Genomic DNA, 23,083 nt, shown 5'->3' with positions numbered 1-23,083 from the left:
ACTCTATAAAGATATACATTTACTACCATCTGTATGTCAATCTGTTCTTATTTTGTCAACCGCTGGGGCTCAATCTCAGGTACTCGGGACTGCCTGTCAGCTCAATTTGCCACAGGATGGCAGGCTGACACTCACCCATTCATGAATTGGGCCTTAAAGGCTGTGAGTTCAAATGCTAGCACTCCCAAAAAATGAATCGTGTAGTAAGAAGCTGATGGTGACACATGTTTTCCTTTTCTGTGAAAGTCCTGGGTGTCAGGAAGGATGTGCAATACATATGCAAACCTATATCCTATGTATTCAATGTAATCACTGTTCTATGTGTCATAATAGTTAATAAAATGAGACGTCAGTACATGAATAAAACAAAAAATAAAATAGCTACACTGAATGCAATATGGAATCAACATATGTTTAAAAATATAAATCATATATTTAAAATGTAAACAAATAGTATGTTTTCTAGTTGTGGGCATCGATTTCAGGCCTAAAAAACAGACTGGAATTTCTTAAATTCAAGGAGGCAAGCTTCCCCTTCCCACAAAGTGCAACAGCAGGGTTACCTAGACCATGAGTTCAAATCCCAGTCCTGGCGGAAAAAAAATGGCATCTCTATGCTATGTGATGCCCAATTTGTAGGTATTTCATTTGGCCTCCATTTAATGAAGGTGATTGTTTAAATGCTTCATAAAGTATTAATTAATATCGACCAGTGTCCTATTATGTAATTGTGTATAATTTTATCCTCGAATCATTCAAGTACTGCCCATTTAATCATGACATACAGCACATTCCTTTGGTAATCATATGAATAGGAATGAATTTCATAGGATCTCCTGCCATTTGTTGGTGGCAGCCCAGGATTCAAGCTGTGGGCTCCAGCTCCTACCACTTAAACCTGAGGATAGGGAACTCACAGGTCTGTCCAAGAACATCAGCAAAACCAGGCATCAGTGGCTCTCAGCAGTCCTCCTTAAAACTTACAAGGCTGTGAAAGGAAGATCATGGTCAAGTCACCCTAGGCAGGACAGTCCTTGAGACTCCTGTCCAACTTGTGCCATCAAAGACAGAACTAAAGCCGTGTGCCTCCAGTGGTAGAGAGCTAGCCTTGATCAAAAACAACTCACAGATTGTGCCCTGATCCTGAGTTCAAGGTCTGCGAACAAACAGACATACACAACAATCTGTGCAGCCATCTGGCTAAAGTGGGTCACTCTCTTGTCCCCAACTGGATTGGACAGAGTTCCCTGGGAAAGGGGCTGCCTTCATTTTGACTCCACCCATTCTGCCTGCATCAGAAGATTCCAGCCACACCTCTATTGTTTCATGGTTCTTTCTGACCAATGGGATACAAGAATGGTGGCCACGCCCACATTCCTTGCTGCCCACTAGCACCTTGATTCTCTCTGTTTGTTGACACCACTACCTCCCCTCCGACCCGGACCGCACCTTCCCTGTGCCCCACAGTCTGGCCCACGCTCTGCCACAAATGTGCCCCAGGGGTGGGGGTGGGGGTTGACCCGAGGATGCCACCCCCCTCCCCAGCGGCTAATGTCCAGGATACGGGGAGATGCAGGTTGGGTGAGGAGTGGGCGCCAAAGATCTGGCCTGGAGCAGTGGGAGCCACACAGCAGCACATCTGCGCCCTTCCACTCCCTGGTGGGAGCCCAGTGGCTTTAGTCAGAGGTGGGGAGCAGCATGTCTACACCTGCCTTCTGGGTTTTTTTAGATTTTTTTCTGGGGATGGGAGGTGTTGGATGCAGAAGATAGACACCCTTGCTGTGTGAGCCCTTGTCTTCTGTGCTCAGTCAAACTTTCACCTGAAGACAGAGAGATGGAGAGAGAGAGACAGACAGACAGAGAGAGAGAGAGAGACAGAGAGAGACAGAGAGAGACAGAGAGACAGAGACAGAGACAGAGACAGAGAGAGACAGAGACAGAGACAGAGAGACAGAGAGACAGAGACAGAGACAGAGACAGAGAGATAATCTTTTTCCTTGTACAGCCTGACTGTGCTCAGGTGAGTGATCAGTTGGCAAATTGCAGGTACTGCATGGAGGAGTCTTCTGTCACCTGTCTGGATGTGTGTGTGTGTGTGTGTGTGTGTGTGTGTGTGTGTGTGTGTGTGTGTGTGTGTGTGTGTGTGTGTGTATGTAGAATTGGGTTGGAACAAGGAGGCCGAATGCTTTGGTAACTTCTACCTGTTATCTTTGGGGCATGTATGGGCTTCACAGCTGAGGTCTGGGGGCCTGGAAGGGTGAGAGGCTTGAAGGGGACACAGCACAGTTAAATTACAAGAACAAGGGATCTGTGTGCAATGGAGCTGTGTACTCCCTTGGCCTGGTTGGTGGCAGTGGGAGCTTGGGAGGATCTGGGAGTGTGGCCTGCAGGGGATGGCTTCCCAGGAGGACAGAGAGCATGGCCAACTCTTAATAATGATATGAGTTCTGCTAGTATGGAGCGCAACAGCATATGTCAGTCTCTGGGTCTTCTCATAATGATGTCTGATGGGCAAGGCCAACCCTATTTTAAATCTTGCGCTGTGATCTTCAGATCTCAGCGTCCTGAGTACCTAGTATTATAGGCATGAGCCTCTGGCACTGGGACTCTGGTTCTTTTTGGTATATTAGGGTTTGACCTCATAGCCTTAGGCTTGTCAGTCAAGTCTTCTACCATGCGAGTCAAGCTTTTCTGTCTTGGGCATTTCTGAGATAGAGAATTAATATATGCTCATTCTGGGCTGGATCATGGTCCTCCGATCTGTGACAGGCCTGAGCCACGAGGCCCATTCTTCTGTAGTTGGGAGGGTAGATATGTAGCGACATGCTCAGTGATTGGTTTAGATGGATTGTTCCAAACTCAGTCCACGGCAGCCAATTCTTGACCAGTGGTGAATCTCTGGGTTGGGCCTCAACCATTGGACTTCAATCTCTTCATGGGACAGTTGTGAGGAAACAAGAGATTGATACAGAGGGATCTCTGGAGCAGGGACAGGCACAGAGGGAGGGGCCATCTGATACTGTTCTTGGCAATTCTGTGAGCATATGATAGGAAGATACCCGGAAAGTTCTCAGATGGTGTGTGTTATTAACAGTGCAACAGTTATGGGATTATGAAACAAAACATGGCTCTCTTTCTTTATTACTCTATCCCCATGAGTAACAGGATCCTTCACTTTGTTCAGTTTTGAAGCTGGGGAAACTGAGGCATAGAGAAGCTGGGTGACCTACTAATGACTCCCAGCTGACAGGAAGCTCGGCCTGACTTCTCTGCCATGCTTCCTAGGACAATGGGTGCTATTCAGTCCACTTCTTGTGGTGGGAAGTCCACTTCTTTTCAGTCATGAGGCTTGAACTTTGGGCCTAGGGCAGCTCCCTGAGCTCCTCAGCTCAAAGCTACCACTCTACCACTTGAGTCACAGCACCACTTCCAGTTTTTTGGTGGTTCTTTGGAGATAAGAGTCTCACAGGTGTTCCTGCCCAGGCTGGCTATAAACCACATTCTTCATATCTCAGCTTCCATTGTACTTAGGATTATAGGCCTGAGACACCAGCACCTGGCTTAAGTGTAATTCTGACCTTCTTTCTTTCGCTTTCTCTCTCAGGAACTGATTCAATGGGTGCTGGAGCAGGTGGTCCAGCATCCGCCTGTGGCTGGAACCAAGGTGGTCCTCTCATTCTCGAGGTAGGCTGTGGGTCAAGAGCTGTCTCGCTCAGTCTGTTGTACCAGCTCCATGAGGTAAGTCCCTCTGTGCCCTGGCTACACTGTGACAGTTATCCATTGTCCATCTAGCCTTACTGGACTCAGTACTGTGTTCAATGCTCTTTTCTAGCAAAAATTCCTGGCTAAAATTATGATATAGAGTTATAGAATGAAAATGTAATGCCATCTTAAGAAAGCCATTTAGGGTTCTGGGAATGTGGCTTCATGGTATGGTGATTGCCTAGCATGCATGAAACCCTGGGTTCAATTGCTCAGTACCACATAAATTGAAAAGGAAACACTGGAAGTGGTCCTGTGCCTCAACTGGTGGAGGGTTAGCCTTGAGGAAAAAAAAATGCTGAAGAATAATTCCCAAGCACCGAGTTTCAGCCCCAGGACTGCCGAAACAACAGCAACAACAACAATGAACATTTAGTTAGTAAATGCGAAATAAAGAACCCATACTTGGAATATATAATTGCTCCTTCCATACTGATACCTGACAATAGTTCCTAATACATGTACTTTACCTATGTTAGGATACTGTGTTGAAAAAAAATGTTTTGTTCATTGGGTAACAGCAATTAATGCTAGGAATGTGCTTAGATGTCAGGTGAAGATTAATTCTGGAAATTCAAAGATTCCAGGCTTTTGAGTGGGGTCACTGCTAATCACAATGAAAAGGATAATGTAAGCGAGATTCAGAAACTATTTTGGCCAGTCGTCTTACAAAAAAGGCAGAGGCTAATTAACCGTTGTGACAGAAGAGAAGGAATAACACCAGATGGAAAGAATAAATGATAGTAACTAAGGTATAGCAGAAACCGTTCTAGGGAACCATTTTTGCTTATTAAAGAACTAGTTATCAACTAGGCTTATTCCTCATTGCCTTTGGCATTCAAAATCTCCTAGGCTAGTTCTAAATCTCTGTGTGATGAATGTATCTCCTTCTATGCTGATCTTTCATACCTGATCTCCTTTGCTTTCTAAAAATCTGTCTTGCTGTATTTATCTATGAACAGTTCCTAATACTAAATACACCTACAAAGATGAAAGAGGATGCTAATGTAAGAGTCCCATAGTTCATGAGTCATTTATGTAACAAAATGGAAAAGGACATATTTATTGCTACCTTAATTATTCTGAAAAGCTGCAATGTCACATCATATGGTTCATATTTCCATTCTTTGTCTACATAGTGACATTAAGTGCACATAAATGCAAATATGAGTGGGGTGCTGGTGGCTCATGCCTGTAATCCTAGCTACGCAGGATGTTGAGTCCAGAGGATTGTGGTTCAAAGCCAGCCTGGTCAGGAAAGTCCATGAAACACTTATCTTCCATTAACGCCAGGAACCCAGAAGTTATGCTGTAGCTAAAGTGGTAGAGTGCTCAAGTTGTGCTGAAGAGCTGAGAGACAGTGCCCAGGATTAAGGTTCAATCCCCACAAAAAAGTGCAAATATAGGTTTAAGTTTCCCCCAAAGGAATGATGAAGTCAATATTAATCTTCCCAAATGATTTAGTAGTGCACCTACTTTTACTGAGTTATTTGTTATGGCTTCTTTGATAAACATATTCTCGTCTTTAAAAATTGTCAAATATTAGCTTTATAATAAACTTCATCTAATATTTCTAGGTTCAAAAGAGAAGTCCATAGAGTTGATGTCACCTAGCTTTCTTACTGTCTTAGTTCAAAGCCAACCCAGGCAAGAGAGTCTGTCAAACACTTATGTGTAATTAAACACCAAAAAAGCCAGAAGTGGAGTTTTGGCTCAAGCAGTGGAGTACTAGGTTTGGGCCAGGTCGGAAAGAAAGACAACTATTCAGGGACAGGGGCCAGTCTCTAAGTTCAAGCCCCAGAACCAGCACAAACTAAACAAACAAGCAAACAAAACAAACCCTGGGTATTTCTTTGGTACTCTACTTAAAATAGTGGTGGTCTGAGAAGAGGCTGCTTTTGCTGATCATACTCACTGGATCCTGCTTTTTTGGAATTCTTATTGCTATGGAAAACTCAAGACCAGACTAAAGGAATTGAAAACTGATTTCTGCAACAAGAGAATAATCTCAGGAGTGAAACATCCATCCATAAGACAGTTTAAAACCTCCATGTCTTTGATTCTTTGCAGTAGAATACTTTTAAAACAAAGTTATTTCCTTTTGTTCTATGCCTGCTTTCAAATGGCATATTGTTTCCTTTTGCAAAACTCTCAACCAGAAGTTTACAGACAAGTTTTATATGAGTAAAGGATACACTCAAAAAAGTCAGGGACAGAGTTTCCTTCCAGCCTTGGATTCTTTTCTTGTACAGTACAAAGGAACGCAATAGTTAACTTGAACTTTGTCATTTCTCTATGTTAAATTCCTCTCCTGGGATCAGTTTCCACATCCAGTAACAGTTACTTCCACCTACTTCCAGTAACAATTTATGGTGCTGCTCCAGAAAGAAATGAATGTTTTCTGGCTTCATTGAAATAGCACAAAGACACTTTTGGACATGAGGTAACACGTGTTTCAGAGACAACTTAGTAAAGAAATATGCAATTTAAATTGCTTATAAATACATTATCCATGAGAATATTTTGTTCAAACTTCTCATGTGCTCTGTAAATTAAGGTGAATTTTAAATGGTAAGAAGGTTCTCAGATAATTTTTTGTGAGTCTATATGCTGTGCATTAATTTCCCAACTGTACATGAGTTAACCGTAAAAGAAACAATAGCAATTATAGGAGAAAAAGAAGTTCTGTGTTTATGTATAAGTGTTCAATACAATATACAAGACTCTACAAATAAAAAATCGAAACAATAAAGCCAAGTCCCATATGTAGATTTATGGGAGTGATATAGAGAAAGCATTACTCCTAAGTGGAACACGAAGCATGAGGCCACTCCCTTTCTAAATCACGCTTGCTAATCATGTAAATGTGCAAAAAGGAGAATGGAAGAATGATTCTTTTTCCAATGCAAGTCACATATGGGAGAACAGACATAACTGGAAAAAAAGAGTCTATCTTGAGGGAACAGGAATTATACTAGCAATGAACCTGGTGGCTAAGATCACATTTCTTTTTCTTTCCTTTTCTTATATTCCTTTTTATTGTTGTTGTTTTTCATGGCAATTGAAATATGGGACAGGGTGCTGTCCCTCTGAAACGCAGCTCAAGGCTAGTGCTCTTCCACTTGAGCTGCAGTGCCGCTTCCAGTTTTCTGGTAATTATTGGAGAAAAGAGTCTCCAGGACTTTCCTACCCATGCTGACTTTAAAACCCAATCCTCAGATCTCACAACAACTTGGTTTATGATCACATTTCTAACAGTGTACACCCAGGATATGTAATGTATATGTTCATCTATCTTTATATGAATTCTTGAGTTAAAAATCTGGGCTACAGTTAGACTTTACACTCACAAAAGTGTTTGAAGTTTAAAAGTTGATACTCCTAGAAAAATAAAACCTAAGAATGTAAAGGAGTCTGGGAAGTTCAATTTGCATCCAGCTTGGACAGTATAGGCTTTGAGACACTACCTATAATTAACCAGCCAAAGCTGGGATACTAGTCACGAGGGAGATTGCTGAATTACAGCTTTAAGTTTTTGCATACATACATACATACAAACATACACATACACACAGAGGCACTTATAGGTGCACACAAAAATACACAAATGAAACAACTCTCAGAATATGTAGAAAAGTTAGAAAACAATAGAAAATTGGTCCTGAGTAAGACTAGAATCAAGTGATAATTTTTAATATTAGAAAGCCCTCAAGTGAACTTTCCCCCAGAAGTTGAGAATATTACATAGGTAGGGACCAGAGATAGTAAGAGAGTCAAGCAATCATTCTTAACGCGATAGGATACATAGTGGAATGAATCATGGAAGCCAGCAGGTGCATCTGAAAATGTTCATATCCTGTGTCAAATGTTAAAACACCTTTGAAAATAGTACATAAACATTCTGAGCAGTCAGTCTAGTGGATAAAATCATAGGAGAAGTTCAGAATTTCTAGTCTGTTTCTAGATTAAATAAACAAACTATGGCAGGGCAATGTGATACAAGCCTGGAATTCTAGCACTCAGACAAGAGATAAGAGAGTGGAATTACATAATGATACCTTCCCTGGACCAGGTAGAATAATTTTGTCTCAGTAAAACAAACCAAACAACAAGAAAGGAATACAAAGTTGGAAGTTTGGCCTAATTTTGTCATTATGTTTTGAGAAGTCAAGTTTCCTATTGAATGCACCGCATATTTATCCTCACTTGTGTTTTAAATGCTCTCATCATTACAGAACATTCGTAGATGCAAAAGAACTCATGATTCCCATCCCTCATTCTGTTGGATTCCAAATAAATGTTGAAGGATTACAAAAGCTTAAGACTGGAGAAATAGCAAAGTTCGTCTAATGTAGGATTTTGTAGACCTTGTTAAATTAGAATTTAGATTTAAAATATATTTTTTGGAATTGTTTGTAATTTCATATTCTATAGGATACTACAAAATTCTTTCAAAGTAGAGGAATTAATTGAAAAATTCACAAATAATTCTGGCATTCTATTTGCCTAGATATTCTTTCACGACAGTTATAATTAGAACATAGTTAATAGATAATTCGCAGAGTTCATGTATACCATGTTAATATGAATAATCTAGACAGAGTTGCCAAAAATGGATGACATTAATTTATACATTTAGAAAAACCAATTTTTAAAGGTTTGGTTTAATATAGTATGAAGAGAGTAATTGTGTGACATCTTCTTTCTTCTACCTATATGTATCACAGGAAGCCATTTCCTTATTTACGTGCCTCTGTATACATGGAGAAAAATGCTAGGTTTGGGTTTTTTTTCAGTTTTTTTTTTATTGGTTCATCCTAGAACTTGAACTCTTGGCATGGACAGGGTCTCTGATCCTGTTTATGCTCAAGGCTCAAGCCCTACCACTTCAACCTCAGTGCCACTTGAGTCTGACTTTTGCAGAGAAGTTTTTTGGAGATAAGATTCTAAGAAACCTTCCTGCCTGGGTGGGCTTTGAATCATAATTTTCCTATCTTAGCATACTGAATATCTATGATAGTTAAAAAAGTCTAAATATAAATAATTTTTGCAAGTGTTCTGATCTCAAGAATACCAGTGGAGGAAAAATGATGCAGCTCAGTTTATTGTGGTGTTCTTTTCAGAACAAGGAGGGTGTCACATTAGCAGAGGTGTAGTATTTTTTCAAAATAGAGATAAGGTATTCATGATGTGAATTAAGGAATTTTAAGGTGTCCCTTACAAGTTGGAAACTGTTGGGCTAGGATGACTTTATGGCATAAATCTTGGGATTGATGGTCATAGACATAATAGCTTACTCTTATAGACAATTGCTTACTCTTGAAGAATTAATTATTACACATGCTTCACAGTTTTATCCTCTACAAGAATGTGGCTATTTTTCTGTTTACTTCTCAATCTGTAACACCCCATTGGAAACTTCATCTATTGCAGAATTACTTAACATGCAAACAGGTACTGTTTTGAATCTCTTAGGAATGTTGAGAATTTAAAAATGAGTAGTTAGTCATAGGAATTTTGAAGAACACATATATTCTGTCCTCTTAAAAACTTACTTACTTTTAAAATTATGGGTTTCCATAGTATTAAACTGGGTCTGGTCGTGGGGCCTGAACTCTGGGCCTGGGCGCTGTCCCTCAGCTCTTCAGCTCAAGGCTAGCGCTCTACCACTTGAGCTTCCGGCTTTTTTCTTTTTGCTTATGTGGTGCTGAGAAATTGAACCAAGGGCCTCAGGCATGCAAGGCAAGCGCTCTACCACTGAGCCATCTTCCCAGACCCTGTTTTCTGTTTTAGAATGAGAAAGTACTAAATTTATTCTTTTTTGAAAAATTTGGCAAGTATATTGTGAAAATAGTGTCTAGTTGGATAACATTCAAGTTGATGAACCTCTGATAAATAAGGGGTAATTAATTCAAATTAGAAGCCAAATATTATTGATTTTTAAAATGTTACTACATAAAGAATAATATTTACTGTGCCAATACAGTAAAATTACATTTTACGCAGCTTATTTTTTCAATTTTATTATCAAATTGATGTACAGTGACTTTACACTAATTGTAAGGTAGTGAATAAAAAACATTTCAAACTTGTTACCCCTCCCTCATTTTTCTCACAGTTTTCCTTCACCCCTTTACCCCTCACAAGTTGTAAAGTACATTTCCAACATATTGTCTTGTGAGTATTGCTATTGCATTGGTTTACCTTTTGTCCTTTGCCTCACCATTGTCTCACCATACAGCAGGGATAAACCATAGGGGAAAACCCCAAAGAAAACAGAAATCACATAGTTCATCAAAAACAACAACCACAAATGAAAAAAAAAATCTGGTTCCATATCTTGGAATTCATTTTGCTTAGCTTCAGCTAATATGGTTACATATATGCATAACAAAGCCACTGGAAAATAAGAGCTTCATGGATACTATATCATGAAAACAGCATGTTAACATTTTGATGGTAAAGGTGGCATTAGGATTGGTGAATTTGCGGTTCTGATAAAGGATTTTCAACAGTTAAAATTTATGACAGGTAAAATTTTATAGTTCAAAATTTTTAATAACTTAGCCTATTAAGAAAATTTAAAATTGCCTGGAAGAATAGGCTTTCATGCAAAGAAATCCAAGGAGACTTAGTAGAGAGGGAGCAATGTGGATGAAGATGGCTCAAACTAAACAAACAAACCTCAGAAACCTTGCTGTAAATCCTGTAGGTTCCCTTGGAATTGTCCTTACCCAGGAACTATATTCTCACTGTTTGAAAGAAGGTTGTATTGGAATTTAAATTAAAAGTTCTTTAAAAAATAAGGCATCAAAATTTGTGAATGTACCTTCAATTACAAAAAGTAATTCTCTGAAAAAGATAATTTGAGTCAAAATATTTAGCGAGAAAGTGCCCTCCACAATGAAAGAAGGTGTTGGGATTACACATTTCTGTTTGTAACACTTTCCACAATGTCTTTGGACGTGAAGCAGTGAAACACAGAAAAATATTTGATTGGATACTTCAAACCAATGATTTCACATTTCTAAGTGGCTCACAAAAAATAATATTCTTATTAATATGAGGTAGTCTAGACTTCTTTTATTACATATGCCAAAAAGTTCAGAAAAGAATTGAGCAAATGGAAAACTTAATAAATAATTTTTCTTAGAAGCCTTAGCTAAGCGTATTGACTTCAGCAGTGAAGGGAGGCCAAAACTTTTTGATGTAAATTGTGTTAGTATTTTTACTCCCTAAAGTGATTTTACAGAGCCCATTTGGCTCACTACAATGCAGAACTGATTGAATGAAGACATGAAAATACATTCCACATCCAAATGAGGCAACTTGAAGAGTTTTAAAAGAGAAATAATGAAGATGTAGCAGTGGTGGAGCCCGTATGGTCCTTCAGCTTCACTAGACTGGAAGCCAAGAAGCTGTGATTAATTTGAACTCTGGCAAGACCTAAGAGTAGGACATAGAAGCATTTTCCTTTTGTAACAGACACTTTCTTCCAAGGTATGGGTGATTTAACTCTATTCTCCTCCATAAATCGTGGTGAACAAATGCAAGACCAAGAGAAAAATAATCTATTAAAATAATTTTGCATAGAATAACTTCACTGTTCCTGATATGGTATCTAAGGAGAATCTTAAGAGAGAAGATTAAAAAGTGCAGTATTTTTTGGTTTCATCTAAGCATCTTCTTAGCAAAATATATCTTTGAGGTTAGACAATTCTGATTGAACCAACAAGTGATGGAGTACTTATTTTTGTGGGCACTTTAGACACAAGAAGTCTTTCAAGGTAAAAGAAAAAAATATATAGCCAAATATTTGTGATCACAGCATCTTGGACTGTTTTCTGGATACAAAGTTTTACATTAGATTTCTCCTTATTAACATAGATGTTGTTTCATGGCAACCAAATACAAGAGGAAAGTTTTATGGACTCGCTTGGCCAATTAAACAGCATGAAAGAAGAAAATGGCAAATAATATTTAATGAAATTACTTTGACAAATTACTTTGCCAGAGAAAGAAGGAAAAATATAATTCAAAATCAATTGACTTAAAAGTATGAAGAAAGAGTAGTGAAGAGAGATTAGAGAAAATATAGAGGATCGTTTTCTCTCCAGTGAAGTAATGCGTTCTTGATCTTGTTTCTTCCATTCTACCTCACAAGCTACCAAGTGTTTCTCAGGACTGGATTATCCAGTTCAGACAGAAAACTCGTAGAAGTAAGATACTGTATGCAGCAGATATAGGTGATTTATAACCTTAGACAATCTATTTAATTCTGTTCAAAATTCTCCCCTATCCCAAACTTCCCTCTTTGAACAGCTTTGTTTGATTTTCCCAATTCTGCCCTTCATTAACTGATTAAAATTTTGAGTACTCATATTCATACTCTCTAGAGATTGCTGTTTGGTTGTGATTTTTGTGTGTTTTTGTTTCTAGTTGTGTTTTTAACTGAATTTTAAAAGTTTGTGCAATTGTGTTACAATTAAATATATCCATCTAATTGTCAAATGTTCCTAGATCAGAGTCACTCCTTCTATCATTCTCAACCAACCCTTTCTCCAAGATTTATTTCCAATTTACCACTTCCTTCATCATATGTGTACATTCAGTATTGTAGCTGTATTTGCTCCGTGTTCATTTTTCATTCATTCTATGTTTTTACTATAATTCCTCTTTGGTTTCAACTTCTGATAGTCATTCTGTTAAACTGTCTATTAATACTTTGAAAGGTTTATATACATTTCATGGAGTTTCAATCCTGCATATTCTTGAAATAATGTCAGCTTATATTTCCATAATTCATTCATCTGCAGCAACAATTTGTAAGACTGGAGACGGGAAGCACCTAAACATGATTTTTTCTCAATCGTTTGAAAGGTTAATCTTTAGTCAAAAAGAAAGTTAAAAAATGGCTTAGAATGTATTCCTAACTATGCATTTTTATAAATGGCTTTGTACAATCGTGTGATTCTTTTATTTTACATGGAATAATATTTTCTACTACCTATAAGTTTTGGAAAAAGAAGAAAATTAAAATTTATTCCTAGATAGGAATATGATAGAAATAGAAGACAGATATTATGTTTGTCATATCTCAGATTAGTACCCATATTCAAGACTTAAAGTCATATTTCTTACTATGTTAGACAGAGGGAAAACATAAAATAACATATGATGAGGCAACTATTTGTGATTGTTTAAAATGTACCTTATTAAATGATGAAATTTATTAGCTAACGTTTGGGTTTGAAATTTAGGAGGCTGACATATTAAACACATTTCTGAAAGGCCCATACTGAAAAACACAAATTGTGGGTGGTACTATTTCTACACTTTAATGAATTGTTGAACATGTTTGGCATTAGTGCTGAGTAAATAATTCAACTCTATTGTAACTTGCTCCCTACACTTGAAAAACTTGTAATGTCACTAAGTATCATCAACTTGTCAAATGTTATTTTGGCGAAAGTGATTTTTTTAAATTTAATTTAATTTTATTTGTGAACATACTGTACAGAGGGGTTACAATTACATGGGCAGGATAATGCGTACATTTCTTACCAAGCATTGCAGCCTCCTCCTTTGGTTTACCCTTCACGTCCCTTGCCAGCCTCCCCCCTCCCCCCAGTCCCAATCCTTCTCCTTCCCCCCCCCCCCGCACCGACGTTGTAAAGCTCGTTTTGGACATGACAACTTGTAATTCTCATTGTTGCAAGAGGTCCACCTGTATCCTTAAACACTGGTTTTTCCCCATCTCCTCCACAAGTTATACTGACATCAAATATAGTGAAAGCAGGGGTTATACTGTGGGGGAGGGACATACAAAGCAACAAAGAGATAATCTTATAAATGCGTTAGAAACACATGCATGAAAGAAAAAAAACATTAAAATACATATCTAAGGGTTCATTTTCCTGACCTCACATTATCTGACCTTTTCCGCTTGACTCATACATATACTAGATATTGCAAATAAGGGAAACCATGGTACCTATGTTTCTTTGGGCCTGGCTTCCTTCACTTAATTTATTTTTTTCCAAGTTTTTCCATTTCCTAACAAATGGGGCAATGTCATTCTTTCTGATGGAGGCATAGAATTCCATTGTGTATATATACCACATTTTCTTGATCCATTCATCTACTGAGGGACATCTGGGTCGGTTCCATATCTTAGCTATGGTAAATAATGCTGCAATAAACATTGTTGTGCTGGTAGCTTTAGTGTGGTCTTGTTTGTAAACATTTGGGTAAATGCCCAAAAGTGGGATTGCTGGGTCATAGGGGAAATCTATGTGAAGTCTTTTGAGGAACCTCCATACTGCTTTCCAAAGTGGTTGAACAAGTTTACATTCCCACCAACAATGAAGTAAGGGCGAAAATGATTTTTAAAAATTTATTTGAAAAGGAATATACTTTCAGGAGATTAAATGTAGATTATCATTGGTTTGAGAGTGACATTTTTATACCACAGAACCATGTTGTACTGAAGTCCCAGTGTTTTGAAGCACTCCTTAGTGCTTCAAATATTTTTTCTGAATTACATTTGACCTCTAAGTCAAGTTTTCGGGCTTTGGTAGAGCAATTATAGATCTATCCTTCTAGGAACTATTTTTTGGCCCAATAATGTAGGAATAAAATCCTTCGTTAATCATACGTGAGGGGTATTAAAAATAATCTTATGACACTTTGTGAACTTGTTCACTCATATGGGCTGGTCATTTGTAAGTTGAATTTTGCATTACAGTACTTTCTCTCAAATTGTGTGATCTCAACCTTCATTTTAAGTTGCCTTGCATTTCACAATTGCTTACTGCTAATTCCTGCATCTCAAGGAATTGGGGCCCTGAAATATAGGAAATGCGAATTGAGATGGGTCTTCAATTACTTTGTTTTGATATATTGCATGGGCCTTGGTGAAATGTCTTGCCCCTGTTATCTGATGATGCAGGAAAATGGGCCTTGGGATCCTAGGACCCATGGGTACTGCAGAAGAATAATATTTTTTAGACATCTTAGCAAAATTTGGGCATAATCAGTAAGAATGCTTCAGAAATATGGACAAAAACAGTTTGGGACAAGCGAGTTAAAACAATAAACAGAGTTTCAGAGTAAAATCCATTACAGATTAGAGGAAAACATTGTTTTTTTATCATGTGGATTCAGAAGACCAAGAAGAGTTATAATGTATCACAAGTTTATACTAAAAAGTTTGCATTGATACGTTTTCTAGTCTAATACATATTTGAAACCTAAATATTTATATTCCAATTCTATTTATTGGAGTAAATAAATATCAATTTATTTGTCAAATTATCAACTAATTCTAGTAAGTTTCATTGTGTGAAATATAAAATCAGCACATATAATATAAAATATAACTATATATAATATGATTAAAAGACACAAGTTTTGTATTGTTCTGTTGTAGTTACTTTAACAAAGGCAACTCTGTTTTAAAGTATGATTCCATTATCTCTACTTCAGTGTTTGAAAGAGTTAGATCTAAAGCTTTATCATTTGTAGATTTACAGCATGGAGGCAAGAGGAAACACTGTGATTAAAACATTATCAATTTAATGCCTAATAACGAGGAGAAACATATGCACTTCTCCTGCAACTACGAAAATATTTGGTGATAAAAAGGCAGTAGTGTAAGTTCCTGCCAGGAACTTACAGACAGGACAGGACATTCAGTAATCATGCATACGAACAATTTTTTCACCTTCTTGGCTTTAGCTACTTTTAAATGGAAGGTATAATAAACAATTATATTTTGATAAAATACCTTCTCGTCTGAACAGTTCTGTTTGAACTGTTCATCTCTCTATGATCCCTTGTAACCAAGATTAGTTTTGTTCTAGTAAGAAAATCTTTGCTGTCAGGGTAAGGTATTCTGGTTGGTCTGTTCCCACATGGAAGAAAGGTAAAAGGCTCAGGTAGTCATTTGTTCCAGTAACACCTCATTTGGGAAAATGTGAGCTGAAGAAGTTTAGAAGTAGCTCTTAAGCAACGCTTAGTTTGAATCCATTAGGTCCACAAAGCTGGATAAATAAGTACTTGAAAAAGCCATCACCTTTGGACGTAACTATAAATAATAGAGAGTATGATCAAATTCCAAATAAAAAGACTTAAGATATTCATTGGAAAAAAAGTTTGCAAATGTGAGCAATCGACTGATCAATATAATTTTTTCCAATATTCACAGAATTTTAGGGAAATAAGATCGATCAATAGCATTGTTAGGAACAATAAGGTTTCATTGTTACAAGTAAGCACCCATAGATATAAGCCTGTATAAAGATTGCATCATTAACTATTAAATTTAGAGGATACTACATGCTTCAGCAGCACGTATACTCAAATTACAATACAGAGATTAACATGGCACTTGGACAAGGATAATATGAAAATTTGAGAAGTATTCCATATTTTTCATTCTTCAGATTCAAGAAATGAAAAAAAGTGATTAAAAAGTTGATTACAAAATTACAAGTGTAATAATACACATAATTCATATAATTAAATTTAGTTTGACATCAGTGTATTAAATCACCTCAGAAAGGCGTTTACATAGCATAAACTTTACAAAACTTTTCAAATTAGACAACATTGTAATTTTATCCCAAAGAAAAATAATATTAAGACCTAGAAAAAAAGGAATCAAACTGTTTCTATATGGAATACAATCGGAAAGGACACATTAATGAACCTATATATTATAAAATAATAAAGAATTCAATGTATATCTAGGAGAAAATAAATTATGAACATTATGCAAATATAGAATATAGAATATTTTAAAATATACTTTTTCAGAGAAGCACCAGAAATATTTTAGTTTCTGTACTACTCATTTCAACAGGTAAATTAAAATTATTTCTTATTAAAAAATCACAAACTCTGAACAAATTATTATACATGTTTACAAAATCTACTGAATACATTTTTCCATCCAAGGCAGGCAATTCACTTGGAAGAATTCCGCGGAATCCATGAATTTTTACAGTAAAATATTGGTGCTGCTGGGCACTGGTGGTTCATGCCTATAATCCTAGCTAAACAGGAGACTGAGATCTGAGGATCATGGTTCAAAGCCAGCCTGGGAAGGAAAGTCTGTGGTACTCTTATCTCAAATAAACTACTAGAAAACTGGAAGTGCAGCTGTGTCTCAAGTGATAGAGGGCTCACCTTGAGCTGAAGATCACAGGGATAGCTCCAGGCCCAGAGTTCAAGCCCCATGACGGACCAAAAAAAAAGATATTGCTCTTATTTGGATTGTGAAAATATTTTGTAGGGACACAAAAGATGAACTTGCATTTTTGAAATTTAAGAAACTTAACTCGATCATTAGGACTTCGGTGAACAATTTGTACAGCCTTTTACAACTTCATACAGGTAGTGATACATACTTATGCTTTTGGCAATATCAAATAGAGTTTCTTCTATGTTGTTCTTCAGGCCTGGATTTATATAATGGTTCAACAGAAGGCGATCCAGCGTATCTTTGCTATCTCAATTCTCAACAGCAAGATATAAGGGTGTCAAGAGTCCTTTAGTTTGGGGATGTGTTACTGTGGCTCAAGTGGTAGAGAACTCCCCTTGAGCTGAAGAGCACAGGGACAGCACCCAAGCCCAGAGCTCAAGCCCCATGACCGACCAAAAAAAAAAAACACAACAACAACAAAAATCAAACAAACAAAAATATTTGGGTTGGGAAAGTGGCTCAGTGGTAGAGCGCTGGCCTTGCATACATGAGGCCCAAGGTTCAATTCTTCAGCACCACATAAGCAGGAAAAAAAGCAGGAAATGGTGCTGTGGCTCAAGTGGTAGAGTGCTAGCCTTGAGCTGAAGAGATGAGGGACAGCGTCCAGGCCCAGAGTTCAGGCCCCACGACCAGACAAAAAAAATTTTTTTAAAAAAAAGTCCTTTAGTATGGGCATTGGTATCTGTATCATGATGAAGTAAGAAAGAAGCCACTCTGTTATTATTCCACGTGTATGCACTGTTCAGGGGTGTCCAGTCATCTACAGTTATTCCATGTGCCGCTTGAGACACCAACTCACTGACAATGTCTAAGTGTCCACCGTAGGCTTCTTGAAGAGGGGTATACTGATCATCATCACTACTATTCACATACGTGGCCTTTTGGGAAAGAAGTCTCCGCACTGTAGTAAGCTGAATATTTTCAACAGCCCAATGAAGAAAGTTACTTGGATCCTTCTCCAATTTTTTTTCTTGCAATTGATACCATTCCTTACTTTTTCATCTTGTTCCCCATATTCCTAAGAATTGCCTAATCAGAGACTTTGAGTGCCAGTGGGAATGAGGTGTCCATGTATTTCCCTAATAGTTCACATTGGTTGAACTGGTCAGAAATATCTGGTGAATTTTCTGCAACTGTTTATTCACCATGATTTATTTTCTCTTTTTCCAATTTTACTATTCGAAATTATTCTAACTGGAGAATAGGGAATTGATGGAGAGCAGAGGAAAGATATTCCTCCATATTCAAATGTACACACTGAAAATGAGGACCAGTGATGTCTTCATGTGCAGCTTATTCTAGGCATGAGAAAATAGGAAATAATGCCTTCCATATAAATGATTTGGGAAATGGCAGAGCAAAAAGTGAAATGATACAACCAAAAATATAAAAGCAAAATAAATTAGGATAATTATAGAGCAATCGTGTTATATATGAGAACCATGAAATGGAGAGAGAAAGAAAGAGACAGATGTGTAATGACGTAGCTAGCCACAAAATCCATGCCTCTGATCAATTTGTAGAGCAAACAAAATTTTATTTTTTAAAAGAGATGGAAATCGAATTTATGTATTTACTTGAAGTTAGTAAATACATTTTTAGTAGCCTATGTAAAGAGACATAACTTTACCAACCTACAGACAGTAAAATAAATCCTTGATAGTTCTAGTAACAGATCTGACTGAAATCAGTTGAATCATACTTTTCTTGTACAATGAAGGATAAGAGGGTAGTAAAGCAGCTAGAGAAGGCAGGGAGATTGTATCTGTGACAAAACTTTGTGGAAATTGGTATTGAGGATTTCTTACTGGTGATCCACTTGCACTGGAAGCATGATTCTGAAGTATTGCTTGCCGATTCTGAACTATTGATTTGATTATTATATTCTTCAAGAAGAAAATGAGAATTGATAGTGAAGGACTACTAATACATTTTGACCTTCTCACTAAGCACTTTCAATCATCAAAATCACATGAAGACAATAGTCAGGCCTACTTTTTAGATGAAAGCAAGTGTCTTATAAAAACAAGGAATGTATGTAGTCATGCAAAGGACTTCTATTTTACCAATGCCGCATACATTTTTCTAATGTTGGGTACCAATAAATAATGGATCTATTAGAAAGCTCTTAAGGCTCCTATGTTCAATAGTGAGTTCTCTTACACTATATCATGGTATTTTTTTATGTATGGTTTTAAGAATAAATTTATATTACTAACTTGAATTTCTGACAGGACAGTATCATCACTGTACATTTTGCTTCTATACTCTCATTTTAAAATTACCATCTAAGTATGTGCATTAGATAACTATATAGGAAAAAGTAGAAGCCACACTGATGGCTTATGTCTTAGGTAGTAGTTAATAAGAAAGATGAAATCTGAGAATTGTGGTTTGAAAGCAGACCAAGAAAAAACAGTCCATTAGATTCTGATTTGAAAGTAACCAGCAAAACCTAGAAATGGAGCTGTGGTACAAGCAGTAAAATGCTAGCCTTGAGAAAACTGAAACAAAAAATAAATTCTGGGACAAAGCCAGGCCCTGAGTTCAAGCCCTAGTAGTAGCGCCAAACAAATAAATTAATTAATAAGGTAATTAATTAATTAAAACTAAATTAAGTGGTCACATGTGGAGAGGCAGGTAAAATGTAACATGCGTGGTAATGGTTTATGTAATATTTTGTAATAAGGCATATTATCATTTGTCCTAATCACTAATATTTTATGTGGACTTTTTTGTACAATAAACCCTGAATTTAGCATGCGTGTATATGTGTGTGTACATGTGCGAACATGTGTGTATGTGTATATGTGTGCATGTGCTGTTTCAATGTTGCTTGCCAATGTGGACAGGGTGAGGCTGAAAAAAGCTAACTGTGTTGCAATATTTTTATTTATCAGTGTTCTGTCATGTCATGTCATTTCAGTGGAACCAGCCTTTGTACATATTATTTGTCTAATAATATCATCATAATCAAAGCATTTATAATATTAAGTTAGAAAAAGAGACCGCTTTCAGCTCTTATTGTATGTTAGGTAAGAAGATACAGACATAATTAGTTAGTAAGTTGTTGCTATAAGATGATTGTCAGTACAAAATACATATTTGACCTCTTAAATTGGTTATACTTTCAAGATACACTCATAGAGTGATTTGGACCGACTTGACCAAACAGGTATTACTCGCTGCTTATTCCTGTGAAGCACAAGTTGGATAAACTCTTTCCAGATTTCTGTTGAAAATCACTTTCTTTGCAAGATTATATCTATTCTCACTAAGAGATAATCCAACCCATATTATGTTTGAATATCCCATCTTATTCATTGAAAATAAGTATTGGGGATATGCTTGTTAGATATTCCTTTCAAAAACGAACAAACAAAAAGCAAGTGTTATGTCCATATTGTGGATGCATTTGAAGGTGTTTTGTACATGCACAGGTATCTTTACTAATGGCTCTTTTGTGGGAGAAACTATGGCAACTTTAACAAATAAGGCTTTTTGAATATCTGTTCCAATATACATAACATCTCAGAGCAAGTCTTGCAATTTCTGAAAATCCTTTGAATATTTTAGTATTATTTCAGTTCATTGACTGTAGAGCTAAAATTTCTGAAATATTGTTAAGTTCTGAAAATGTAAGTGGGTATATACGCTTTTTTATGCTTCATTTTATGAAAACCCAGTTTTTATGAAAGTAAATGGAATAGAATAAAAGAATTAAGTGAATTGGGTAAGCTAATTATTAGTATAATTTTGTTTTCTATTAATAGTCTATTGAATGTAGATGATGCAGTTAAATTATTTCCTCTCTACTTCAGTTAGTTTTAGAATCTTTATAGTTATGAGTGAACTTTTAAATAAAGGTCTTTAAAATGCTTAGGATTAACCTTGTGCTTTTCGTCCTACTCCCAAGAAAATGAGTTATTTTTAAGTGGTAATAGTTTATCATTATGATTATCATAGCGAATCATTATCATTATCATAGGGACTTAAAAATGCAGTAGTGTTGATGTCTTTTTAAACCGATTGTATTCACAAGTTGGAGAGTCTTTAATTCATAATTAGGTCTTGGTGTCAATGATTTTTAACCTGTCATTCCTAACATTAATGATAGGTAAGACTGCATTTTTGGGTATATGAAAGGTAAAATATTTATCTGGGGTCAAATGTGATTTTATATCATTCTTTCTTTAATAACATTTTAAAGTAGTACATTTCTCTCAAAATGGTGGGTATAAAAAGCAATCAAAATACTTCAAATGGTAAAAAAAATTTAGGTGAGCTACAATGTGGAAACGATTGCTCCAAAAGACCTGCAGTCTGTTTCCATCAGGAATTGGGCAGGTCATTCTTTCAGTAAGACTTGTTAACCAGAGATGGGGTCCCCAGGCAGTGCAGTGTTGAGTGAAGGCATAAAATATGATTTCTACTGTTTTGAGCTAGAAATCAAGAATGTTATAGTTTAGCAGTTCCTTTCACCAAGGAGGTATAAATTGATTATGAACATGGAGTTTTCTTCTTACAGTTACTTATTTTCTTTTTTTGTTGTTGTTGGTCATGGGGCTTGAACTCTGGGCTTGGGTGTTGTTCCTGCGCTCTTCCACTCAAGGCGAGTGCTCTACCACTTGGACCACAGTGCCACTTCCAGTTTACTAGTGGTTTATTAGAGATAAGGATCTCAAAGTCTGTCCTGTCCAAGCTGGCTTTGAACCACAATACTCAGATCTCAGCCTCCTGAGTAGCTAGCATGATAGGCGTGAGCCACCGGTGTCCGTCTTAGTTACTTATTTTCTAACAAAGATAAAGAAAATATTATTAGAGTGTGCACAATAATTTTGGGAATTTTCCTAGAATTAGTAGACTGAGTGCTGGTATTTAGTTATAAAATAGAATGAGGTTAGTTCATATAGTGGGAATGGAACGCAGGCTAACACTTACCGTGTGTAGAATGTTGTACTAGTAATTCCAACTCTGAAGACTTAAATATCATCATCTTAGAATTAAAAATATAAATAGTTTCACTTTATGGGATTATTGTGAGGATTAAATTAGATACCAAAGGTAAAGTACTTGGAAAAACAATCAGAGTTTGATACTTTCTACCTTTTATTTTATCATGTGATATATTCTAATATTTTTACTGTGATATTTATATTATCTATTTAGGATATGCAAAGTGATGTATTGATATACATTGCATTGTTCACTTTTCTGTCATTATGAGGAAAATACCTGCAAAGAAAATTTCTGAGAAGGCAAGTATCATATTGACTCATGGTTTAAGATCAGATGTCTCCATTGTTTTTAATTATATTTTTATTAAATAGGTGTACGAAATGTTTTCCATTCAACGAATCAGTTTATAAGTACAATGGATCTTTACATAACTTTCTCACATCCTTCCAAACCTCAACCCACTTTCGTTTTTATTAGTTTCATACTATCTGCATTGAATATTATAGCTTCACTCTCTACTTCCATCAGTCTCTTTATTTCTTCCCTTTGATTTTCCCTCACATTTTCCAAGTGGTAGCCTCCTGGTATTCATTTTGTTGGATTAAAAGTTCAATTTTATAAGAAATTACACCTGTTAAATACTCCTCTACAAATAGCATGCTTTGATTAATACTGTTTTTTAACTTGCATAAAATTCTGGCTTCTAAATACGAATTCTTTTTGTGTCTGGCTGTGACTTCGTTTATTTAACATAATTTTAGTTCTATCCATTTCTTGCAAATGCTGTAACAGACTTTATCATGGATGGGTGCAATCCAATTGTGTATATGTGCAACACTTTCTCCAACCATCCTTCTGCTAAAGTGCATCTGGGCTGTTTCCATAAATTCTCTACGGTGAATAGTGCAGTAGTGAACATGATTGTGAGAGTGATTTTACTCTAACCTTTTGGAAAAATTAATCACTGTTTTTCTGGGAGCAATCCTCTAGCCAATTTTCCAGAATTAGCACATCCCTTCCTTCATCTACATCACAACGTTTTTCAGGTCCTCAAAAACACACTACCCCCTACAGGTACCAATCAGCTAAAACCAT

The 23,083-nt window shown here is 36.6% G+C and overlaps 1 long non-coding RNA gene and 1 pseudogene across 1 annotated transcript; both read left to right on the top strand.

Annotated features, from left to right (window-relative positions):
• The first annotated feature begins 1,892 nt into the window (after window positions 1-1,892).
• Window positions 1,893-22,245, top strand: LOC138807329 (uncharacterized). The gene is made up of 3 exons (XR_011366121.1): window positions 1,893-2,020; window positions 3,605-3,738; window positions 22,199-22,245. It is a non-coding gene; the product is annotated as an uncharacterized lncRNA (long non-coding RNA).
• Window positions 16,102-16,198, top strand: LOC138807516 (U6 spliceosomal RNA; annotated as a pseudogene).
• Window positions 22,246-23,083: the final 838 nt, after the last annotated feature.

Source organism: Dipodomys merriami, unplaced genomic scaffold (genome assembly GCF_024711535.1).
Source record: "Dipodomys merriami isolate MVZ:Mamm:240054 unplaced genomic scaffold, mDipMer1.0.p SCAF_101, whole genome shotgun sequence".
NCBI lineage: Eukaryota > Metazoa > Chordata > Mammalia > Rodentia > Heteromyidae > Dipodomys > Dipodomys merriami.
This window is presented reverse-complemented; position numbering and strand designations above follow the sequence as displayed.